Raw genomic sequence first — 17,052 nt, 5'->3', positions numbered from 1 at the left:
GACCTCTACTAATACAGGTTAAAATCTTCTCTGGGATTCAGGTGCTTCAATCAGAGGATCTTACATTCTCATGGGGGGAGACAACAAGAAAATAACTATATAAGATATAGAAAGTAAATGAAAGTTAATTTCAGAGGAATGTCACTTGCATTGATAGGGAATATGAAAGGTCACCTGCAGAAAGTATTCCATCCTGAATTCCAAATCATTTTGTTTCTGCAAGGGGTGCAAGGTGTCAATGGCATTTTAATTGTATCATAGGATCAAGATCTGAAAGGTACCTTAAACTACAATAATATCATCAAGCGTTTCTTTATTCTCTACTCAGTGCAAAACATGACAGTGAAATTCAGATAAGTCACAGTATCTGTTCCATAGAGCTTGCAATCCAGTGGAGGAATGTGCCACCAACCAAGATGGCTACAACACCAAAGAGTGTGTGATATTTGCATGAGAGAGTTATACAAAGAAAGGGCTCTGTGAGGCAAGGACACCAATGATTGTAGAGGGGGAGGATGCATGAAAGTACCGGTGTCAATGAGCCAGTCCACAGCACTCCCAAATGCAACCTAAACCAGATTAAATTTTAATTTAGAAATATTTAACAAAATAAATAAAAATATAATAAAACAAAAAATATCAATATGGTTTTTTTAGGCCAACGCATGGCCTACAGGAATCTTAATATATAATCTTTAAGATCTACTAGACTGTTCTAAGGTATAGGGGAAATTTCAATAGGTGAAAATGAGGGATAAAACATATTCTAGGCCTAGGAAATAACCTGGAGGCATGAAAGTACAGCGTATGCTTAGAAAGGGGAGCAATGTCAAATTTGGCTGGAATGTTAAATGCTTAAAGATGAAAATATGAAGTAAGAATGGGAAGATGCCGTGGGGCCAGGCTGTGGAGGGGCTTGAATGGCAAGCAGAGGAGTGTGAACCATTCGAGAGAAAAGAAAGATTTTTGAGAAGAGAAATAGCATAATAATACCTATAGCTAAGGACATGACTACAGGAAGTGGTTGTGAAGGATGAATGAAAAGAAGGGGCACTTGGAAGAAGTTACTGCAATAATCCACTCAGGTAGCTCTGAAGGTGTGTGCTCACACAGAGGCAGTGGGAATGGAGGAAGAGACAAATAAAAGAGATTTTGCAGAGGGGGGTTCGACCAGACTTATTAACTGTTTGGATATGAAGTGGGAGAGAGTATAACACTCTAATTCTGTAGGTAAAGAAACTGAGGATCCTAAAATTGCACTTGTCCAAGGTTACAAAGATAACAAAGTAGCAGAGACAGGATTCAAACCCAGATCTCTTCCCACCAAATCCAGCACTTATTCTACTCATTGTTCTGCCCCATCCCAAATCTTGAGCCAGATAGCTAGGCCGCCTCTAGCCAAAGGAGATGATTCCAAGTGACACAGTGGCTGGAGTTGTGGGGAGGTGTCATTCCCCACACCCGCAGGTTTGGGAGCTTGAAACTCTACTTCCAAAGGGCTACAGAACCCTGTGATGGTCAGGGAGGGCCCTAATAAACAATGTGAACTACCTTTTTGAAAATACATCAATAGCGGGGCAGCCAGGTAGCACAGCAAGTAAGAGCACCGGCCCCAGTGTCAGGATGACCTGGGGGATTGAATCTGGGCTCAGATACTTAGCACCACACCCAGAAATAACTGGCCGTGTAACCTTGAGCAAGTTACTTAACCCAAATTGCTTAGGGGCAGCCAGATGGCTCAGCAAGTAAAGAGCACTGGCTCCAGTGTTGGGATGACCTAGATCAAATCTAGGCTCTGATACTTAGCACCACACCTAGAAATAACTGGCCATGTAACCTTGAGCAAGTTACTTAACCCCAATTAACCCCAATTTAAAAAAAAAGAAAGAAAATACATCAATGCCACAGAAATGATGCTGAAATTAAATGACTTAAAAAAAAATCAGTCAATAGTATTTTCCATTATTGATGGATAACAGGTTTTCAGCAGAACAAAAAATGATTATAGGTTCCAAAAAAAGTGTTATTTCTCACAGCCAAAATTTATTCCTGGATGAATTCAAGATGAGGAGGCAAGTCATTTTCCTTTTTTTTCTATTATCGTTGTTGTTGCTGTTTAATGTCTTCAGAATTGGTTTCAGGAAGGTATATTCTGCAAGAGGAGAGAGAATAATTTGTGAGATAATTCATAAATGTGAGAGTTATCATTTGAATGAATCTTAATGAAATGGCTTAATTTTTAAATGGAGTCCTTACCAATGGATTTTTGGAATCATTCCATGATGGCATCCAGCCACAGCCACTGCCTCTGAGATTCACCAAATTCATTTGACTGAGTTCAAGGAGAATTTCTTAAATCTTATGAACAAGGCAATATGGTAGGTACTGGGGATGTGAAGATGAAAAAAAAAATCATCCTTTCTCTGCCCTCAAGGGACTTGTACTATAATACATTGTGTAAAAAGCAGTGTGATGTAAAAGGGGGCAAAGAAGAGACAATATTAAGAGCTCTAGGAAAACTTGAAGCACAAAAGATTGCCCAAATGATTGATCTGGCCTTTCAGGCTCACTTTATATAGATTCTGAAATGTTAGGGTAGGCACAACTATTGGCAAATCTCTTTAAGGTCTGATCTAATCTACCCCACCCTGACCAATTCACATCGCTGTTAATGGTGAAATGGCTATGAAAGTTTATAGATTAGGTAAAATTTAAGAAGGTCCCTCACTTGAAGAAAAGTATTTATTTAATGTGAGAATATATCTAGCATTTGACAGGATGATTCTGGATCTTGGCTTACGTGAAAGACGAAACAAGCTCCTGAATCTCCCTCAGTAACAATTTATTCTTTCCATGTCCAGTCTCCCCATTAAAGTGAAAATATTAATACTTACATTACCTTTATTTCAAGTTTAGTGTGGGAAAAGATCCTTGTATACCTTAAAGTACTACATAAAAGTGAGTTGTTATTCTTTTTTTAAAAAGTCATTTTCTCTAGGACCCATATGTGCAAAAATATTTATAGCAGCTCTTTTGGTGGTGGCAAAGAATTGGAAATCAAGGGGATGTCCATTGTGTGCACCCCCAAAACTGTGTGCAACAGAAATCCTTACCCAAATAATACTCAGAAGTTTCTCAAGGGAAGAAGCAGAAAAGAATGATTTATTACAATCTCGAGAAAGGGCCCTGCTTCCTGACAAATGATCAAGAAAGAGAAGCAATTTACAAAAGGAAATGGCAAAGTTATAAAGCCCTAACACAGAATTCTCCCCTACCCCCCCCTTTTCTTCCATTGGTGGGAAGTCATGTGAATAATCTAAGCTCTGCAACCTACCTCAAGTACTGGAACAAGGAAACTGTAGACCACCCAATGTGCATTTGAGAAAGCACTTCTATCCTTATTTGGCATATCTTATGCTGAGGTGTCACTGAGGAGACGGGTGACTCCCTACTGTTCTGAGGTTTGAGTCCTTGTAAATCATGTGATCTCTGGTGAAGGGGAACTTGGGCCTGTTTCCCACGAAAAGTCTTACTAGATTTTGGAGAATAATCTGAGAAGTTTTCACATCTCTCATTCACCATCAATTAGGGAATGGCTAAACAAGTTGTGGTATATGAATGTAATGGAATCCTACTGTGCTATAAGAAATGAGAAGCAGACAAACTTCTTAATAACCTTATGAACTGATGCTGAGTGAGGAGAGCAGAACCAGGAGAACACTATACAAATTTCAGACACATCGTATCTGTGACAACTAACTTTGATAGACTGGGCTCCTCTCAGCAACGCAATACTACAAGACAACTCCAAAAGACGAGTGATGGAAAGGGCTCTCCACATCCAAAGAAAGAACTACAGTCTGAATGCAGATTGAAGCAGACTACTTGCCCTCTCTTTTGTGTTTTGTTTCGTTCCTTCTTTCTCGTTGTTCACTCCATGGGTTATAAATCTTCTTTACAATTTGATCAATGTTTAATGTGAAGGTATTTGTAGAACTTATATCAGATTGTATGCTGCCATGGGTGGGGGGGAGGGGAGAGAAAATCTGGAACTCAAGGGATTGTGGAACTGAATGTTGTAAACTAAAAGTAAATAGATTAATTAAAAATTTAGAAATCATTTTTTCTTTCCCCTTTTTCTTTACTTAATCTGTAAGACAGAGATACTAATAGCATCTACCTCAAAAGGTTATTATGGGGGCGGCCAGGTAGCACAGCGAGTAAGAGCACCGGCTCCAGTGTTGAGAAGACCTGGAGATTGAATCCCGGGCTCAGACACTTAGCACCCACCCAGAAACACCTGGCCGTGTAACCTTGAGCAAGTTACTTAACCCCAATTGCTTAGGGGCAGCCAGGTGGCTCAGCGAGTAAGAGCACTGGCTCCAGTGTTGGGACGACCTGGAGATCGAATCCCGGGCTCAGACACTCAGCACCACACCCAGAAATAACTGGCCTTGTAACCTTGAGCAAGTTACTTAACCCCGATTGCCTAAAAAAAAAAAAAAAAAAGGTTATTATGAAGATTAAAATGAGATGACATAAGGTAAGTGCTTTGTCTATATCAAGTCAAGTCAGCATCATTTACTAGGCCCTTACTTGTTAAGTGCCAGGCCCTGTGCTGAGTGTGGACCATACAAAGAAAAGCCATAGATAAATAAATAGTTAGACAGGTAAATAAAAAAAACCAGTCCTGTTTCTTGTGGAACTCACAGATTAATTGGGGGAAACAGCAAGCAAACAACTAAGTAAAAATAAGAGAAATGTGTGACAAATTTTTATGGTAGTCTCTGAAGGAATATACCAGCAATAAAGGGAAAATACTCCAAGGGATTGAGAAAGGGTTTTTGTTGAAGGTGGGACTTTAGTTACCATTTGAAGGAAACCAGAGACTGAGAAGAGAAGGAAGAGCTCCAGGCAGGAGGGTCAGCCAGTGAATATGCAGAGTTGGGAGATGGAGTTGGGAATCTTTTATGAGTAACAGCAAGGAGGTCAGTCACTAGCTTGCACAGCACAGGGAAAGAAGGGAGGTATAATAAGATGGGAAAGGGAGAAGAGTTCAAGTTATAAAGAACTTTAAAAGACAAAGAATTTCATATTTGATCCTGAAGGTAATATGGAGTCACTGGAATTGGAGTGGAGGGTAGGTTGCATAACATGGTCTCTCCTTAGTGAGATCAGTTTGATTGCTGGGTGAAGTGGGAAGAGAATAAATGCAGAAGACTGACCAAAAGGCTATTAAAATACTCCCAGGTATGAGGTGAGGACATCCTGCTCCAGGGTGGTTGCAGTGTTAGGGGAGAGTTGGGGGCATTTAAAAGAGATATTTCAAAGGTAGGACTTGGGAGTTGAATGAATACAGGAAGAAAGTGAGAAGTTGAGGGTATCCTCAAAGTTGTAGTTTTAGGTGAATGGGAGGATAGTGGTACCCTGAATAGAAACACAGAAGTTAGGGAAAGGGGAGATTTTAGGGAAAAGATAAAGAATTACGTTTATACGTGTGGTAATAATAATGATAATTACATGTCTTAATTGCCTAGACTATAGCATTTCCATGTCTGAATTAATATTTACATTTTTACTGGATAATGTCTTGACTTTCCCCATCTATATAACTTTCTTGGTCCTTTCCTCTCTGGTGACATTCTTCTCCTCTTTGGAACTACTTCTCAACCTTGACCTTGATTCCATTCAACCCTACCAACCTTCCAACCTTAGCTGCAGGAAGAAGTTTCAGGACATTTGCCCATGGTATCCAGTGCCATCATATGAAATCCTCAGTTACAGATTTAATATCCATAAAACAATTTGTAAATATTGTAAAACTTTCAGGTACATTTTATCTCCAATATGATAATACTGTTGACTAAATTGATTGCTTTGCCAATCCTTGCTTCAGATGAGTTTAGATATACCTTTCTGCCCTAACTTTAGATTAATCAACTATAAAACAGAGTCTGGTGAATAAATATGACTCATCTTCCTTGGGGCCATGGTGTGAGCATCCCATGAGGCTCAGGGCTGGGCTCCTATTCTCTGCATTCTTTCCTTGGTGACCTCTTAAACCCTCATATATATATATATATGTATATATTCTGTTCAGATGATTCCTCCCAAATATAGATAAGTATATATATATATATATATATATATATATACACAGTATACTCTATGCCTACATATGTATGTATAAATAAGTACTTCTTTAATAATAATGACTAGCATTTATATAGAACATTAAAGTTTGCATTACACTTTATAAATACTATCTCATTTAATTCTCACAACAACCCTATGAGATATGTACAATTATTCCCTTCTTACTAATGAGGAAGCTGAAGCAGACAGAGGTTAAGTGACTTTCCCAGGGTCACACAGTTAGTAAGCATCTGAGGCAAGACTTGAATTCAGGTCATCTTGACTCCAGGTACAGTTCCCTATGCCCTGCACCACTCAGTCGCTTTTTACCTGGACTCTTGCAAAGGCCTCATAATTTATCTTCTTGCATTCATTTTCTTCCCTCTTTAATTCATCCTCCACACAGCTTTGAATTAATATTGTTAACACAGAGACTGAATATATCATGCTTCCTCTCCTCACTCAAAAATTTTCAATGTCTTCCAGTTTCTTCTGGGATAAAATTCAAATGCCATGCATTTAAAGTTCCTCACCATCTGGCTCCTGTCTACCTTTCCAGTCTTATTTCAGATCATTCCCCTTAATGAAATCTGTATTACAGCCAAATTGGTTTGTTAATTCTTCTATATACATGATTCATACATGATATTCTATCTACTCCTTTTGCGCCTTTGCACAAATAACCTCTCCTCCCAATATCTGTAATACATTCCTTATACAGTCTGCCTAATAGAATCCCCTAATTTGTGTAAAAGACAGTTCAGGTACCATTGACTGCAGGAGGTATATACTAATCCTCTTAGTTTCTCTCTCTCTTTTTCTCTCTTCCTCCCCTGCACTCCCACTTCTGAGACCTCCAGCTCTGATGCAGCAAAGCTAGTGGTCAGGCCTGGAGGCCTTAGAAGAGCTTACCAAACTAGACTGGGGCATCCCAGGGTAGCTGCAGACAGCCTTCCCAGAGGCCTCTGTGCAAAAAGTCAATGACCAGACCCCCTAGCCCCAACCCAGCACAAGAAGCTTGGGACAGTGCCCTCTGTACCTGAGGAGCAGACTCAAATTTAAAAATCCCAAAATACACTGGAAAATGAGCGAAAAAAAAAAAATCCTGACCATAAAATGGTACTACTGTGACAGGGAAAATAAAGACACAAACCCAGAAGAGAACAAGAGTGTCAAAGTGCCTACATGTGAAGCCTCAAAGAAAAACATGAATTAGTCTGGGGACCAAAAAGTCCCCCTGGAAGAGTTCAAAAAGACTTTTTGAAATCAAATAAGAGAGGTAGAAGAAAAATTGGGAAATGAGACCTATGCAAGAGAATCATGAAAAAGAGTCACAGCTTAGAAAAAGAAAACAGATCCTTAAAAAGCTAAATTGGACAAATGGAAAAGGATGTACAAATTTTAACTCAAGAAAATAATTCTTAAAAGTTAGAATTGGGTAAGTGGAAGCTGATTCTATGAGACATCAAAAATCAATCAATCAAAATGAAAAGAATTTTTAAAATAAGAGAAAATGTAAAATACCTCATTGGGGAAACTTCCAGAAAAGATAATTGAATAATTATTGGACTACCTGAAAGCCATGATAAAAAGAAAAAGAGCCTGAACAGCATTTTTCAGGAAATTATCAAGGAAAACTGCTCTGATATCCTAGTACCAGAGGGTAAAATAGTAACTGGAAGAATCCACCAATCACCTCCTGAAAGTGATCCCAAAATGAAAACTCACAATTATATTATAGACAAATTCCAGAACTCTCAGGTCAAGGAGAAAACTGCAAGCAACCAGAAAGAAACAATTCAAATATCAAGGAGTCATAATGAGGATTATACAGGATTTCGCAGCTTCTGCATTAAAGAATTGGAGGCCTTGGAATATGAAATTCTGGAAGGCAAAGGAGTTTATACTACCATCAAGAATCAACTGCCCAGAAAAACTGAGCATAATCATTCAGGGAGAAATAAGATATTCAACAAAATAGGAGATTTCAAACATTCCTGATGAAAAGACGAATAACTGAATCAATTACTAATGAACAAGAAAAGTCCCTCGCTCACAAGACTAACTGGTAGTTTATATGCCAATAGTGTTCTATGTCATGGCTTTGTCCAGCCTCCAATTCAAATATTTTACTTCCCAATATTCATGTCAAGTCACATGACCTGATAGAATGCTTGAGCACATTTCCAGTGATCTATGAAGCTGCATAAACATTTCCAGAATTATAGGGTTGAATAGGAAGTCATATTCAGCTATCAAGTTTTAACTCTGTCCTGCTTACAAGAATGTAAGAATGAAGACTAATAATGGCTCAAATTCATACAGTGCTTTCAGATTTGGAAAGTGCTTTATAAATAGCTCATTTGATCCTCATGGCAACCCTGGGAGGGAGGTGCCATTATTGTTTCCACTTTAGAGATGAGAAACTCAGATATACAGAGGTTAAATGGCTTGTCTAGGCTTACACAGCTGGCAAACATCTGAGACTGGATTTGAACTCAAGTCTTTAAGTTACAACACTAAGTCAGATCAATGGTCTTCTAGCTCTGCACTTACCTCTGTCTGACAGTCACATTGAAAATTGTTTTGAAAGAGAGTGCCCTAATGGAATCATAGATTTAGAGCTACAAGGACTCTACAAGCCGCTCAGTCGTTTTATAGATGAGAATGCTAAGACTCACAGGGGTTAGTTGACTTTCCCTTACTATCAAGTAGTAAGTGGCAGTGTCAGGATCTGAACCTAGGTCCTTGAATCCCTAATCCATCATACTCTTCACTACACCTTAACACTTATCTCCTGCAGAATGGTCTTTAAAATCTAGTGATAGGACCAGAATATTCCTGGCTCTTTTTTAATAGACCTATTGTGTCCAAAACATTCCATGAGACTGTTTATACTTTGGACCTGTTTAAGAACTCTAAAATCCTACTAACTCAAAATTCCCACAGATGTATGAACTGCTTGGAGACAAAATGGACAAATACACAACCAGCTCCCTAGTGACAATATACAGAAGGTTATCAATCCTTAGAAAAAACACTTCTTTGAATCTTGCTCCCTAGAATTTCTCCCTAATGTCTTGATATTTGGGGAATTTACTTGTGCTGTTGGCATAGGGAAAGAGGGAACAAGAATTTATTAAGCATGTGCCCTGGAAAGAAGTGTTATTATTACGGTCAAGAAAATTGAGGCAGATGAAGTTAAAAGACCTGCCCAAGATGATACACTTACTAAGTCTTTAAGGTTGGTTTTGAACTTCAATCTTCCTAATTCCAGCCTCAGTGGTCAATCCTCTGCTCCACTTCTTATTCCAAGTCTATCTGTCCAAAGGTATCTAAGTCTGTATAGAATCATAAACTTAGAGTTAGAAAGGAGATGAGGGGAGCAGCCAGGTGGCTCAGCGAGTAAGAGCACCGGCTCCAGTGTTGGGATGACCTGGGGATCAAATCTGGGCTCAGATACTTAGCACCACACCCAGAAATAACTGGCCATGTAACCTTGAGCAAGTTACTTAACCCTGATTGCTTTAAAGAAAAAAACAGAAACCAAAAAAAAAAGAAAGGAGATGAGGGGTTTTCTAGACCAACCACTGTACAAATCATTAATTCAAACTGCAACAATACCAAAAGTGGTCATTCAATATCTGCTTCAAGATCTTCAGTCATAGGGCGTTTGCTTCTTTCATATTCTCCTCAAGGCGATTAGGTGGCACAGTAGATAGAATGCCAGGTCTAGGAAGACATCTTCCTGAGTTCAAATCTAGTTTCAGACATTTACTAGGTGTGTGACCCTGGGCAAGTCACTTAACTCTGCCTCAGCTCATCATCTCTAAAATGATCTAGAGGAGTAGAAAACAAACCACTCCAGTGTCTTTACCAAGAAAACCCCAAATGGGGTCCTAACGATCTTGTCAGACATGTTTGAAATGACTGGACAATAACAACAAACTTCAAGTCATTCAATCTATACATTTTTTTACTTTCACAAGTTAAAAAACATTTCCTTGGGTTCCTCATAAAACGAGTTCTTCTTTGTTAGTGTACTATGGACGCTCTCAAAGTCTCTCTTAAGAACTTTGGAACTGATTGTGTGACATGGGAGACATTGGCATAGAACCACTCAACATGATGAGCCCTCATCACAGAAGGTGCTGTACTTTGAGCAAAGCAGAATTGAAACAGTTCAAAGGAAATGCAGGATGCACAAATTTGGAGAATTCCACCCAAAATGTTCTCGAGGACTGTTTGTGCCCGACCTGTGGTAGAGCATCCAAGTTCATATTGGTCTGATCAGTCGCAGTCGGACACACTGAAACTTGACTCCAACTTGGTGATGCCATTTTGGCCCTCTTCCAGAATGACGAACAACAGCCTGTATGGCCATCTTCTTTGGATGCCACCACACAATAGATCTTCTTATCTAAATTCTCTCTCACCACATCCACAAGAGCAGGAAGGAAGAATCCTAAAAAGCCTTCCCAGAAGTCTTTAAGCAGTCATGGACTGAGGAAGTTGTGTCAAACAGTAAACAGAAATGATCCTTATAACAAGCAGAAGGGAGAGGCAGCCTGACATTATAGCTACAGAGCCAGCCTTGGAGTCAGGGAGGCTTGGTGTCCAGAACCACCTCCCAAACATACTGGATATGTGGGCCTGAGAAAGTCCTTTAACTTTCCAGTGTCCTGAGGCACCTCTCTAAAATCAGAATTTCCGTGTAGTGGTTGATTTGGGCTGGTGACGGCAGCAAGGATAGAGAAAAATTTGAAACTCAAAATTTTCTAAAAAATGAATGTTGAGATCTTTACATGTAATTGGAAAAAACAAAATATTATTTACCAAAAAATTTAATTTGAAATTTAAAAATATAATATAAAATTGATTGGTAAAGGATGAATCAGAGTAATGATAAATAACTTCATTCAAGATAATTACAACAATGAAACAATGTAATTTAAAGCAGTACTTAGTGGGGAATTTATATCTCTAAACACAACAGTAAAAAAGAAAAAAAGCAAATCAATAAATTGGACATATAACTAAAAAAGTTTTAAAAAATCCTAAATTTAACTCCATTAAACATAGAAATAGATATCCTAAACATCGAAAAAGAGATTAATAAAATTGAAAGGAAAAAATATAAATAAAAAGGAGTTGGTTTTATTAAAAATTATTAAAATAGATAAACTATTGGTTAATTTGATTTTTTTAAAAGAAAAATGGATTATCAGTATCAAAAATGAAAAAAGACAAATGCCTCATGAATGAATATGAAATTAAAGCAATTATTATGAACTATTTTGCCCAATTACATGTCAATAAAACTGACAAAGTAAAATTCATAAATATTTACAAAATGATAAATTGCCCAGATTTATTTAAGATGAATACAATATTTAAATAAAACTATCTTAGAAAAAAGAAGTTGAACAAACCATAAATGAGCTGCCTAAGAAAAAATTCACTGGACCAGATGGATTTATAAATTAATTCTACCAAACATTTAAAGAACAATTAATTTAAAACTGTATAAAGTATTTGTTTAAAGTAAAAGGTAAAGAAGGAATTCTAACAAATTCCTTTTTTGACAAAAATAATGTTATGATACTTAAACCCAGGAGAGCAAAAACAGAAAAAGGAAATTATAGATCTATTTCCCTAATGAATCTTAATGTTAAAATTTTCAATAAAATATAAACAAGGAGAATATAGCAAAATATCACAAAGCTAATAGCTTGTTAAATTTATACCAGGAATGCAGGTTCATTCAACATTAGAAAAACTACAAACATAATTGACAACATCAATGAAAAGCCATATGATTATATCAATAGATGCAGAAAAGATGACAGAATACACCGCCTATTCCTGTTAAAAGAACTAGAAATCCTAGGAATCAATGGAGCTTTTCTGAAAATGATAAGTATAGTCTAACAGCAAGAGCAAATATTTTCTGTTATGGAGATGAACTAGAAGCTTTTCCCAATTATATCAAGGGAGAAGCAAAATGCACATTATCACCATTGTTATTCAATATTTTATTAGAAATACTAGGTATAGGGGCAGCCAGGTAGCACAGCGAGTAAGAGCACCGGCTCCAGTGTTGGGATGACCTGGAGATCAAATCCCGGGCTCAGACACTTAGCACCCACCCAGAAACACCTGGCCATGTAACCTTGAGCAAGTTACTTAACCCCAATTGCTTAGGGGCGGCCAGGTGGCTCAGTGAGTAAGAGCACCGGCTCCAGCGTCGGGATGACCTGGATCAAATCTGGGCTCAGATACTCAGCACCACACCCAGAAATAACTGGCCATGTAACCTTGAGCAAGTTACTTAACCCCAATTGCTTAAAAAAAAAAATACTAGGTATAGCAAAGAAACAAAAAAGAAATTGAAGGAAGATTAGGCAATGAGGAAATTAAATTGTCATACTTGTAGATGATACCATGGAATACTTAGAGGATTTGCTTGATTATCGTGCCAATAATGTCCACCAATTCTGAGTGTCACTCAGAGTTCTGGCCTTGGCCCTCTCCTCTTCTCTCTTTGTATTATCTCAATTAGTGATCTCATCAGCTCATATAAGTTCAGTAATTCTCTCTAAGCAGATGATCCCCATATCAACTTTTCCATCTTCCTATTACCTAGGATCATTTACAAAATTCTTTCCTTTAAAGTTCTTCATGCTAGGTGGTGCAGTAAATAGAGCACAGGCCTTGGGGGCAGGAGAACCTCAGTTCAAATCCAGCCTCAGCCACTGAACACTTACTAGCTGTATGACCTTGGGCAAGTCATTGAACCGCAATTGCCCTCCAAAAAGCAAAACAAAACAAAAAAACCTTTAAAGTTCTTCACAACCTGCCCTCTTCCCATCTTTATAATCTTCTTACTGTTTATTTTAGTCCATGTACTTGATGTTCGAATGACAATCATCTTCTTGCTGTTCCTTGAACATGACCCTCTATCTCATGACTCTAGGCCTTTTTATTGGCTATGTCCCATGCCTAGATGCTTGTCCTCCTTATGCTCTTGATTTCCCTGGCTTCTTTCAAGACTCAGATTTTCAAGATAGCAGTATTTAACTGCTTTCTAAAACTGGACTTTTTGAGATGCATTCTGGGAAGATTGCCACAAACTGACAGAAAATTGCCACAAAATGAATGTAAATCAGCAAAAATAAAGGGGTAAAGCAGTTGTCCTCCTAAGACATCTTGAGAGTATCTCAGAGAAGACTCCAGGGGCTGAGGTTTGGTCTAACTGAAGTCTAAACACCTCCAGGACAACTACAGAAAATCAACAAGAGAAGCAGACTAAACCTCAGGAAATTTCATCACAACTTTCACCTCATTCACTGCCACAGAAAATTTCACCTCAGGAATTTTCACCTCACAAACTTTCATCTAAAAAACAGCAAATGGATGAATGAGGGAAGATTTAAGGACTTCCTGCTGTTTCCAGAAGTCAGGCCTGTGGCTGACCCAATGTGACCTCAGGCCATGGCTGTGGGTAAGAAGAAGAAGACACAAGCCTGGTGAGTCCAGTACTGAAGGGAGCAGGAACATTCTGGGGACAGCATAACTGGGGCTTAGGAAAGGAAGAAAGGAGTCCCTGAGGTTGTGACCCTGGACAGAATTCAGAAAACAACAGCAAGAAGGACCTGAGGCCTATGCCAACATTACCCACAACTTGGAATTAAAACTTGATAATAATAACATTTAACTAATGAAAAATAAAAGATAAATTAAAGTAAAAGTGAGTGACCAAAGAAAAAAGAACCTGAAATAGCTACTTTGGTGTTAAAAGAAGATCTGGGAGACCACAAGGAAAGCCTCACAGAGCAGAAGCCAAAGCAAACACCATAAATCCATGTTGAATCCAGAGCTAAGAGCTGCAAAATGAGTTTTACTTATATAGAGGCAAACATCATAAATTAGAGCCTTTGATCACTGTGTAAGATGGAAAAGAAGGGGATAAGGGCAGGCTTTTGCTCTGACCCTTCTTCCAGGGCTCAGGAGACACCTAGATGGAATACTTAGCCATGTCACTTTTCTCAAATACCACCCGAAGCCCTGCTGCCAACACCACACAGGCTGTGACTGACTGGCTTAACTGGACAATGGAGCCCATGAACAAAGACAGGGCAGCCTGAGAGAGGAAGAAGGCACTATCTAGAATAGCTAAATCCAGGCAAATGCCCTGGCCCAAGCCTCTAGTCTTAGCTTCCTCCCCAACTACCCCTGTCACAGATACATCACAAGGAGAGGCCCCATATAGTGGGGGTGAGGAAGGAAAGAAGCCAGTACTGAAAGCCCCTGAGTGTCCATTAGGAAAGGGTTCCCCAGCTTCGGGGCCTGCCAAGAAAACTGGTGGTCAGGCTGTCGCTGCTCTTACTGCTGCCAGTGTCCCTTCTGCATTTGGGTAGGAATGCCAGTTTCTCATGGTGGCAGAGTGACACCAGGGTATGATGTGATTCTAAAAATCAAAATGATATAGGAAAAGCTACAAAGAACAATTATTTCATACAAATGAGGGGTGAGAGTAAGGACTGATACAGAGGAATTAGATGGGGAAGGAGGGTAGGTAGTTCTGAAATCCTGCTCCCAACAGGAATGGGTTAAAGAGAGAAATATTCTATCTCTAGATATATAGAAATGTATGTATACCTACATATGTATGTATATATAAAAGTCTTCTAAATTCAGAAAGAAATAAGAGGACGAGGGGATAGGATGGAGGGAGAGTATAATGGAGGGATTTCTGGAGGGGGGTAGGTTAAGGAATAGGAAGGCAAGTGTAACACCAATGTGATACCCATAGCAGCTGCTGTGAATATGCACATGGATTCACAAAATATAATAAACCCTCCTCCTCGAAGACAAAACCAAAGTATTCATTTGAGCCATTGCTATTAGGATACCAAAAAGCAAGGTTTAGTAAGATACTCATCACCAATCCAGGGAGTGCTGCCAAGGCAAACCTATCTGTCAAGCCTTGCCACAAGCAAGTTACCCTAGGCAAGTACTTCCCTCTGTCTGCTTCTCTCTCATCGGGCATCTCTCTCCACCCATACCTCTCCATTCAAACAATACTATATATATATACTGTTTCCAATAAAAGGCTTGATTGGCTTAGTGCTGAGAAACTTGGAAATCAGAACTTAATTAAAAGCCGTGGCCCTGTGGCCCAGAGTCTAATTGGCTCTCTGTCAGGGCTCCACAGGTGGCCTATTAATGGGCAGGGAAGATTTTATATCCCAATTATTACAGCAAGGTAGCAAGTAGAAGTACAGGAGTGAGGAGGGATAGGAAAAGGTTGAGAAAGATAGTGAGGAACATAGGAAGAAGGAAAATATACAAGTAATTGTAATTTAGAGTATGGATGGGATAAATTTACCCATAAAATGGAAACTGACAACAGATTAAAAATTTTAATTCAATAATATGTTGCTTTTAGGAAATACTACAAAAAATGAGAGAGACACACAAACATAAAATAAAGGTCAAAAGTAGAACTTATTACATAAAAGAGTGGGGAAAGTAATCATGATCTCAGACGACATTAAATCTAAAATCAGATTTAGTCAAAAGAGAAAAAGAGGGAAACTATACTATAGCAGTAATATTAATCAATAGTTTTAGACCACATAAAATAACTAGACAATAAAAAAATGAGAGTATACCTGCCAAAACAAAGGAACTATACAAATATAAACACAAAAACCTTTTATATAAAGTTAGATCTAAATAATTGAAGTAATATTTATCATGCATGGAAAAGTAAAGCTAAAACAATAAAAAAGACAAATTTACCAAATTTATTTATGTAATACCAGCCCAATTAAATTACCTTAAAATTATCTTACTGAGTCAGAAAAAAATAATAACAAGGTTCATTTGGAAGAACAATCCACCTACAGAGAAACAGATGACAAGTGGAAATAAGTGTAATATGGTCTTATGTATATGCATTTGGCTATATGTGTATATGGATATGGAGATACATGCATATGTATGTGTGTATATGTATATGTGTGTGTATCCCACTGAATTATATCCTGGGGGGGGGGAGGAATAAAGTAGAAGCATGGTAGAGGACAAAAGAAAACATAGAATTAAGTTTAAAAAAATGGACAGCTTTGAAAATAATGTGTATCACACAGGTTTTCTTGAAATGGAAATTTATTGCTTTATATTGAATGCTCTCTTATGTACTGCTATGTGTATAATAATACTTTTTTCTTTTTATCTTGTATTTAAGTTTAAATTCTAATGTAGGGGGGAAAAGAGCCAGATGAACCACCAGTGAAACCCAAAATATAATCTTTATTCCATAATGTAACGATCTAAGGGCTTTCTCTAAGTTCATTCCATTTGCCTTAGAAAGGAAACCAATTTTTTACATTGGAACCATTTCAGTCCTCCAGAAGCTGTATCTATTTCATCTAAAGGTGAGCTCCCAGCTCTCTTCACACATTTCTTGGCAATAGGAGGCATTTGGGGACTGCTAAAGTATCTATCTCTAGACCACTAAGTATCCCTTCAACTTCCATAGCATCTGTGATAAGATACCAAGCAGTCTTTCCTATGGTTGGCTGCCAACTTATAAAACCACCTCTCACCTTAATATCCAAGGCAAGAAGCCTGGCAACAAGTATGGACAGGGTGACATATATGCAAGCCCATGGTGCTAAATTCCAGTGTTCAAAGGGCAGTCACTCAGGGAACTGCCCACGCTGCCAAGGAAAGAACAATTTTTCTAAGTGGGCTTGTAGCCTTTAGCTTAAATAAGGGACTTACTCAACTCAGTTCTTAAAGAAGTTAGTTGAACAGATGATAGATAGATGATAGATAGATATAGATAGATAGATAGATAGATAGATAGATAGATAGATAGATAGATAGATAGATAGATAGATAGAT

General features: G+C 38.3%; 1 long non-coding RNA gene across 1 annotated transcript; it reads right to left on the bottom strand.

Moving 5' to 3' along the window:
• Positions 1–305: 305 nt before the first annotated feature.
• Positions 306–3,462, bottom strand: LOC138170085 (uncharacterized). Its single transcript, XR_011170534.1, has 4 exons — positions 3,335–3,462; positions 2,257–2,385; positions 2,035–2,152; positions 306–569 (listed from the first exon to the last, which is right to left on the bottom strand). It is a non-coding gene; the product is annotated as an uncharacterized lncRNA (long non-coding RNA).
• Positions 3,463–17,052: the final 13,590 nt, after the last annotated feature.

This window comes from Petaurus breviceps, unplaced genomic scaffold (assembly GCF_028583685.1).
Source record: "Petaurus breviceps papuanus isolate PSGF00001 unplaced genomic scaffold, PetGlider_PUasm1.0 38, whole genome shotgun sequence".
Classification (NCBI taxonomy): Eukaryota; Metazoa; Chordata; class Mammalia; order Diprotodontia; family Petauridae; genus Petaurus; species Petaurus breviceps.
Note: the sequence above shows the minus strand (reverse complement) of the source record. Positions and strands in the feature narration are given on the sequence as shown.